Below are 9350 nucleotides of genomic sequence, written 5' to 3'. Positions count from 1 at the left end.
TCGTCAAAGCCATGCGGACAGATACTTGTCAAAGGGACTCCGACGCTCAAGTTAGTAATATAACCGATCGGTTAGCTAAGCAAGTCATGCATATAACGTGTATCGTGATCTTAAAGTCATACCTGGACCTTTATTTATACTAGTTGGTGATGAGCCTTTACCTTTCGCTGGCCTAGTGACGACCCAATCACACCTTAATCTGCATTAGGGATATAATGAATCATTACCGCTGCACACGGTCTCAAAAGGACGGCCCGACGAGGACCGTACGGTACAGTAATAAATCTCAACCCAAAATAGAAACAATCAAGACTATGCATGTCGTGCAAAAAGTGTTGAACAATTTCTGACTTCAAACTCTTCTTAGTGTTGTCGACATAGATTCGTGATGCTTAGGCAAAAATCGACAATAACTGAGTTTTTTAATAAGACGACGGCGATGGCAATGGTGTTGTCGTGGCCGCAGAAAACTTGGGTGATAGCGCTGAGGAAGTATCGGCGGACGAAGGTGAAGATGGCAGGAGGAGATACTAGAGCTTTTTATACTCGACAAGAAACTCTCTAGTGTATTCGGAAAAAGTACAAAATACGCTTTCCATAAATAACTTCACTCATATATCAATGGCACAAAATAATAACATTAGATATCATACTTTCAGTAAAAGTATTTTCAATTTTTCATCCAATATCTTTATCGTACTCACGAATTAGGTATATTTTCAGTAAAAATATTTTCAAAGTTTCACCCAATCTTTAGCGTACTCGGGAAGACTTTCCAATCTTATATTTATGACTAATCAAACGCTTTTCTCAACCATGACATTTTTTTTAATAACTAAGTTTTGCATTTAAGGACTTGAAAAATAAAACAAATATAATGAGAGAAGTTGAAGAATGGTAGGAAGCAGATACAATTTATAATAATTAGTTTTCATGCTATCTTCTTATATTTTATGTTTGACTACAAACCTAGTTTTTTTTTTAAATAATTTTTTGAAGTGGGATAATATATTTTACGATACAAATCATTAATATTTTTTAAGGAAATTTATGTTTTATTTTAAGGTATATAATGTGTATATTTAATAGATAACAATATTTGTCACTTTATAAGTAAAAAAAAATGGAAAAACAAAAGTGTTTTTTTCTTAAATTGGTTGGTAGTAAGGTTAGGTGGTTGAAAAACTTCTTAGCAATCTCATATGAGTTAATACATTATGAATGTCAATCGATAATAGCTATTGTACTATATGAAATATAGTGATCGGAGTTAACAGTCATTTATGGGCAGGTAGAAGTTATATTAGCAAGTATTAATGAGTTAGATTGCTTTAGGCTTTACAAATATACAATATTAATAATTGATGACTCTGTTTGATTTGCCTAAAAATATAATGCGTTAATGGTTAATCAATGTGTTTGGTTGCCACAAACCCTATAAATATACGATTGATGTCTGTACTACCTCTTAGTAACCGATCGGTCATGAAGAAGGAGAGTCGGGCCGATCGAGTTGATCGGTAGTGGGTCTAGGTGAGGTAAATGACGAGGTAAATGTTATTAATGGTCAATCAATGCGGTTAATAATCATAATAACAGTAAGAATAAGACATTTATGGATAATTAATAGATTTCAGGACACAATAATATACAACATTAATGGATGATTAATGGGCTTGCCATTTTACGAAGCCTATAAGTACAAGATTAATGACCAGGTTAAAGGATCGAATGAATAGTTAAGTTAGCCTGCCACAGCGTAATTCTGACTTGAGCGTCAGAGTGTTTTGTGCAGGTCCAACCTCGATCGGTACAAGGAAAGGAGCAGCAAGTCCGAAGCAAGGAGAGGAGGAATGAAAGAGTGTTCTCGGTCCACTACCTAAACAATGTCCAAGTAAAATAACCTTGATCTACCCTAATAAAATAAAGACCTCTTTGGAAAAAGATATTTGTCTTGAGCGTTAGAGTGTCTTCTGTAGTTCAATAACCCATCGGAGTGGATTGCGTTTTCGGAGAGGATTGAACGATCGAAAGAGAGCAGAGCAAGGAAAGACGACCGACCCTCGGAAAAATTCAACCGAAACTTTGGCGCCTACCGTGGGGCTGAGCGGTAGCCCCATGAAATAACGAAGAACCAAACGTGCACTTGGTCTCGACATCGCTACTTCAGATCAATACGAGGTTTTGCAACAAGAGAAAAAAATTCCACAATAAATTTTAAAGGCATGTCTTTTGTTTTGATAACTTTCAGATAACCATTAGAGGTTTACGAGGCAAAACTATTAAATATTTTTTTAACCTATGTATAGTTTTGTGAGAATAAATATCCTGCACATGAAGGTTCAACCCCTTACCGCTTGCTAAGTTGGACCACTAACGTTCAACTTTGTTAGGTTCCAATGACTCTTCATTATAAAAGAAGATTATAAAATATTAAATATTTTGTTTAACCCATATATATTTTGTGATAAAAGTATCTTGCACAGGAAGGTTCAACCCCTTGCCGCTCGGTCAGTTGGACCACCAACGTTCAACCTTGTCAGGTTCTAATAACTCTTCATTGTAAAAGAAGATTATAAAATATTGAATATTTTGTTTAACCCATATATATTTTTGTGAGAAAAAATATCTTGAACAGGAAGGTTCAGTCCCTTCCCGCTCGATCAGTTGGACCACAAACGTTCAACCTTTAATCACTTCTCATTATAAAAATAAAATATTGAATATTTTGTTTAACGCATATTTTTGTGAGTAAAAATATCCTGCATAGGATGATTCAATCCCTTATCGCTTGGTCAATTGGACCACCAACGTTCAACATTGTCAAGTTCTAATGACTTCTCATTATAAAAATAAAATATTGAATATTTTATTTAACGCATATTTTTGTGACTAAAAATATCCTGCACAAGAAGGTTCAATCCCTTACCGCTTGGTTAGTTGGACAACTAAAGTTCAACCTTGTCAAGTTCTAATGGCTTCTCATTATAAAAATAAAATATTGAATATTTTATTTGACACATATTTTTGTGAGTAAAAATATCTTGCATAGGAAGGTTCAATCCCTTACAGCTTGGTCAGTTGGACCACCAAAGTTCCATCTTGTCAGGTTCTAATGGCTTCTCATTATAAAATAAAATATTGAATATTTTATTTCACGCATATTTTTGTAAGAAAAAATATCATATACAGGAAGATTTAATCTCTTACTGCTTGGTCAGTTGGACCACTAAAGTTCAACCTTGCCAAGTTCTAATGACTTCTCATTATAAAAATAAAATATTGAATATTTTAGTTAACGCATATTTTTGTGACTAAAAATATCCTGAACAAGAAGGTTTAATCACTTACTGCTTGGTCAGTTAGACCACAAAAGTTCAACCTTGTCAGGTTTTAATTGCTTCTCATTATAAGAATAAAATATTGAATATGTTATTTAACGCATATTTTTGTGAGTAAAAATATCCTACACAAGAAAGGTTCAATCCCTTACCGCTTGGTCAGTTGGACCACCATAGTTCTACCTTGTCAGATTCTAATGGCTTCTCATTATAAAAATAAAATATTAAATATTTTATTTCACACATATTTTTGTGAGTGAAAATATCTTGCACGGGAAAAAGTTCCCCAGAGAACTCCTAGCGTCTACTACTCCAGGAAAAAGTTCCAAAGAAACTCCTAGTGTCCTCTGCTCAACATAGGAAAAAGTTCTAAAAGAGGAACTCTTAGCAGTCGTCGCTCAGCCTAGAGAAAAAGTTCCAAAAAGAACTTCTAGTGCCTCTGCCTAACATAACACCCTAAGTGGGGCAACTAGGCAAGCTTGGGAGAAGGTTGGCGCTGAGCACCCTAAATGAGGGCAAGCAGGCGTCTTGTGGTGCATGTAACTGGCGCTCAGCGCCCTTGCTAAGGGGCCCTCAGCGCGGGCACACCAGAAATCAGCTTGTGTGCAGTCTGTGCAGGTGGCGCTCAGGGCCCTTGACCTAGGCCCCTCAGCCTGACTTTTCTGCACTGCATCTTTTTCTCGTTTTCTGCAGATCTGCTTGCTTCTTGTGGTTGGTTCAACTCTTTACATTGTTGCAGATTCTTCTAAGCACATTTTTAGCTATAAAATAAAGGGATTATAGATGAAATTACATCAAAGTAACCCAAAACACAATTATTCATAAAACTAAGATAAAAGAGAGGATTTATCAAGTTATAAGCTCAAAAAGAGTTGATTTAATATCAAAATTGCATCACAGATAACGGTAAATTCAACCGTTATCACTATGCAGTCTACCTGAAATTATTTCTTTGTTCTTGACTTCTTTTTCTTTCTTTTGTTCTTTTGTTCTTGCTTTAGAGAAAGATTTCAAATAAGAAATAAGTAAGACTTTGTTTGGGTCCACTCCCAGGAAAGAGAGGTGTGTCACAATGGACAACTTAAATACGAAGTCTTTCCTAGCCAGAGTATATTCAAACTACCCTCAAATACTTCTCAAGAGAAATTCTTAATTAAAACAAGAACAAAGATTTTGCTAACAATAAGAATAACTAAAGACTACCAAATAACTCAAACTAAATTAAATATATATGCGTTAAAAAAACAAATGGAAATTAAAATAAAAATAAAAATGAAAATAAAAATCAAAATATTCAAAATACTAACCATATTCCCCGATTACGGTGCCAAATTTGATACGTTCTCGTTGAAGCTATAAAATTAATACTACTTTACAAGACAACTTTAGTATTGCCAAATTAGTAGTAAAAAAAGTAGATAAGATTAAAGTAACCCTGAGTCGTTTCCCAACAAATACAGAATTGTTTTTCAATACTTGATTCTTATGAAGATTCTGAAAAGGTTAGTAAATGGTATGCAATGCTTAAAAATAAGAATGAAAATCTATCTTAATGAATTTAATGTTGAGGAATGTGTGAGTTTAATTGAAGAACAAATTCAAAACTTATAAACAATTATAATAAAATAGGCTAATTCAACTTCTTTTACAAGATAGATTCATCATCAATTATCTACAGCTTATTGTTCAATTGATTATTGTTTGGGTTTCAAATTAATTAAACTACATTCTTAATTAATTTAAGGGCGATCTTACAATTAATCAAAGTATATTCTCAATCAAATGCAAGACCTTTCTAGATTATTCACAATGAATTTAATCAAAGTACATTCTCAATCAAATCCTATTGTGTTTAATGTTTATTCTTAAATCTCCTAATCAAATTAAAAGTTAATTAATCAAAGTAAATTCTTAATTAATTATAGTTGAAATTCCTACCACCAATCAAAGTACATTCTCAATTAGTAGCAAAAACTCGTTTAATCATATGAAAGTTCCTAAATTCAATCAAACCTAGAAACCCTTAAACTCATATGATCAATATGCATGTAGATTCAAACACCTTATGATGCAAAAATCATTACTTTTAATGTGATTGAGAGATGAAAGACATAGAAAGAGGATAATCAATAATCAAAAGAAACAAATATATTAATTCAACTTAACCTCAGAATTCATAATAAAATTACCGTGGAATAGCCCTAGAAGCTTAGCCCTTCATGAATGAAGTGGAATACATTGTAAAATAAAAGTGAGAGGAGTGATGGATGATTGCTTCCAATGGAGGAGTCTGAGTGAATGAATGAGTTCAGATTTTTGCTTTCCTTGTGTCTCTTTATATAGGGCTTGATTGGGCTACGATTCTCAATATTCTGTTGATAAAATATTTTATCTTATATCTTTCAAATAACTAATAGATTTAGATAATTATAAAAATATTTGGAAGATATTTTCTATTGATAAAATTTCTTATCTGATAATGTAATATCTCCCAATTATCTTCTAAATAATCCAATATCTTCAAGATATATTTGATTATTGTGGAGATCTAAAAATATTTGAGAATATCTGTTCTAGATTTAAAAAGATTTGACAAATTTTATCTTTTGATATTTATTGATATAGTTATATAAAGTAATTATTTAACAATATCAAATCAAATATATTAAGATATATTTTTTCCAAATTATCTTTTAAAATATCTAACAGATTTAAACTTGTCCAAAATTACATTTCAACTCTTTTTATTTTATTTAAAATTGCACAAAAATTCAGAAATTTTCTCTAATTGCACTTTAGTTTTTTCTTTCTTTTTAAAATTGTGTAGGAGTCCTAAGTTGACTAGATTGGACCAACGTTTACCATAGTTTAGCATCCCATGAGGGCTTTTTTTATATTGGACATTTAAATTTAATCATTTTAATCATTCAAACATTGACTTCAGCTGCATTAACAAACACCTTTGGATTTATCATTTCCCACACATAAACTTTTTACAACATCAAAATATTGATGGTTAACTCAATGTATTTCCATCTTACCAAAGATTTCCATACAATCCATCAATTCATCCATCCAAAATTCATCAACCAACCAAAACACACAATTTTCGTATTTGATAAAAAGTACGTTGAAACTCCCTAATTTTCCATCTCATTTCACAATCCAATCCATCAAAAACATCATATACTTGTATATGAACATGGTAGATCGAAAATCCACCATCAATCCAACATTTATTCATCAATTTTCACAAGTCTTTCATCATAAAGTTCATACAAAAATTCATAGATCAAAGTCATGGTAATAACTCATTTCAATCAACCTCTTGAAATCATATCATACATTTAACCAAACCAATTTTTCATACACTGCATCATTACAACATCCAGAACAAATTTTAAAAATCAAGTTTGAGTTAGCTCTCCTTACCTCTTGAAGACCTCCTTTGCAAACCTTGAATTCACTTCTACAAATATTTTTCAACAAAAACAACCATTAACCAACATTATTGAAAGAAACTACAAAATTTTCGATACAACATTTACTTACATTATTTTGAGGTTGTTGTGCAATGGAATCCATGACGGTCAAAGAAACCTTGTACAAAAGATAAGTCAAAATAACCCAACAACAACCACAAACACAAAACATTGAAACTTCGCACCCAAAAACCACAACCCCTAAATGGTAAAAAAAATTTAAAAAAACTGAAAGCCACCAAACAAGTCGAAAGGATTATCGAAAGAAGTGACGACAAGCTTCAAAAACCACGTCAATGGTGACTTACGTGTTCGTTGATGGTGTGAAACGACGAAGCAGCAGCAGGCAACGCTGCGGTGAACGGCGACGGTTCATTAAACGCTCCTTTTGTCAATGAACGACCAATTGTGATCAATGGAGGTTTGTGGGTGGAAGGATGTTCTCTCTCGTTCTCATGTGTTCTCTCTCAAAAAAGAGAATTGGAAATTTTAAAACCCAAAAATGCAGCCTGTTAAATTGAAACTCCTGCAACCCCAATTGTCAAGCATTTCCAATCCAAGTTATTTTAAATTTTTTTTAAATTTTTTTAATCTTTTCTACATGAACCAACGTAATGAGACACGAATGGTGTTAAAAGTTTATCAAAAAATTGATAGACCAATAACAAACTATTCTTAAAAGAGTTGTATAGATGCCTAGAGGTGTCATTTTAATCCACCACCCATGGGTCAGCCCTGGCCCTATTTAGAATTAGGCCCCATTTTAGTAGCCCACTTAACAGGGGGCTTTCTGAAAGCCCCAGCCCCCAAAAGCCCTGACTAAAATGGGTTGGGACGTCTTCAGGGTGGGTTGAGCCCCCTTTTTCAATCAGTACTCTTTCTTTCATCGTTCTGATTGAAAGTTTTCACAGTTCGACATTCTTCTTCTCAGCCTACCAAGTAAGATCCAAAACTTGACGAATCTCATCACTGGAACATATACTCTCTCTTCCGCGGAGACCTCGCCAAATCTCATCACTACAACATCACCGCCTCCAGATTTCACTTCCGGTAAATCTTCTTTTTTTTCTGTTTTATTTTTGTCGATTTTTGGTTTTCCACTTGATTGGTAGCCATGATTCATTTCTCACGCCCCTTTTGATGGATATGATTTATCATGTATCTCAGATCACCTTAGTCTCAACCTGGACGTTTGAAGACTTCAAATCAGTTTTATCAAACGACATTGTACTTCTCCAATATTTGATTTCAATTTAAAGGTAAGTAAATGGGTGGAATATATGTTTCTGTATTCTGTTTTATGTGTTTTAAATATGCTAAATTTTTTTACTTGTCTCAACACTAATTACAAGTCTGTTTATTAGAATGAATGGTGGATTAAACTTTGCATGTCACTAGTTTTTCTCAGCCATTCTTTAGTTGATAATTTTTTAAATGCAAAGTTCTCACCCTCGGCTTCAGTTTCATTGACTCTTCATATCTTTATCTAGGAAAAACATATTATTTGTATTCAGTTTCAATTTAAACAGTATTTGTGATGTATTTATTTTTTATTTTGTTTTCTTATACATGAATTGGCAAGTACAAGCTGTGAGTGAAAATAAATAAAGATTGATGTTGGAAAAGGTTTGTCTGCTGGAATAAATGTTGGAAAAGGAGAAAAAGAATAAATATTACTAATTATTGTGTACGTCATGATAAGGCTAAACTTAGCACATCAAAGGATGCCTTTTCCCTTTTCCCATTTTGAATGCCTTGCCAAATTCATTGACTACTGTACTAAGTAACAAAAATAAGATTTTTCAGTTCTTTCATATATTATTTCATTTTTATATATTTTGTAATAAAAGTTGTAAAAGATGAATAGATAAATGTAAAAGAAAGTGAAAGAGAGATATTTTTGTTACATTAGACATGGATGGTTGATGATAATTGTAATGATGAAGAGAGAAAAGTTATGTAGGGTTGTATGTGTCATTATTGAAGTAGTACTCGAGAAATGGAAAATCTTAGGAGATATTTGATGTTGATTTTGTGAATATATGAACATTTTCTTGACCTTTAAATAAGATGACAACATCAATTTCACAACTGTTTTTTTTCTGGCATGCTTATATGATTTTTCTTTCGTTTATGTTTTATATGTATATATAAATCCTTTAAATGCTCTTGTTTCTCTGACATTTAACTCTACAATAAATGGGAAGAAATATAGTTAGTTAGAAAAGTGTTATATAGATAGATAGATACTTTTATAAAAATTATACACATTATACATATCTCCATCAATTGTTATATCAGAGGGTACACTCCCTCTTCCCGTCATTGATGCATAAGGTCTTTTCAATAGTTGCTTCAAGAGTCTTGGAATCAATTGATGCCTCTTTTTTTGTCTCTTTTAGTTCATTTATCCCTTGAAAAGAAGATGCAATGAAATGAACTTGCCCAAAACCAATAGTTAAAGTAGCTACCAATAGATCAAGAAACAAGTAGAATATATACACACCTCCAATAGCTGCTGAAATAA

This window comes from Vigna angularis, chromosome 10, assembly GCF_016808095.1.
Source record: "Vigna angularis cultivar LongXiaoDou No.4 chromosome 10, ASM1680809v1, whole genome shotgun sequence".
Taxonomy (NCBI): domain Eukaryota; kingdom Viridiplantae; phylum Streptophyta; class Magnoliopsida; order Fabales; family Fabaceae; genus Vigna; species Vigna angularis.
The sequence above is the reverse complement of the archived record's forward strand: the minus strand, read 5'-3'. Positions refer to the sequence as shown.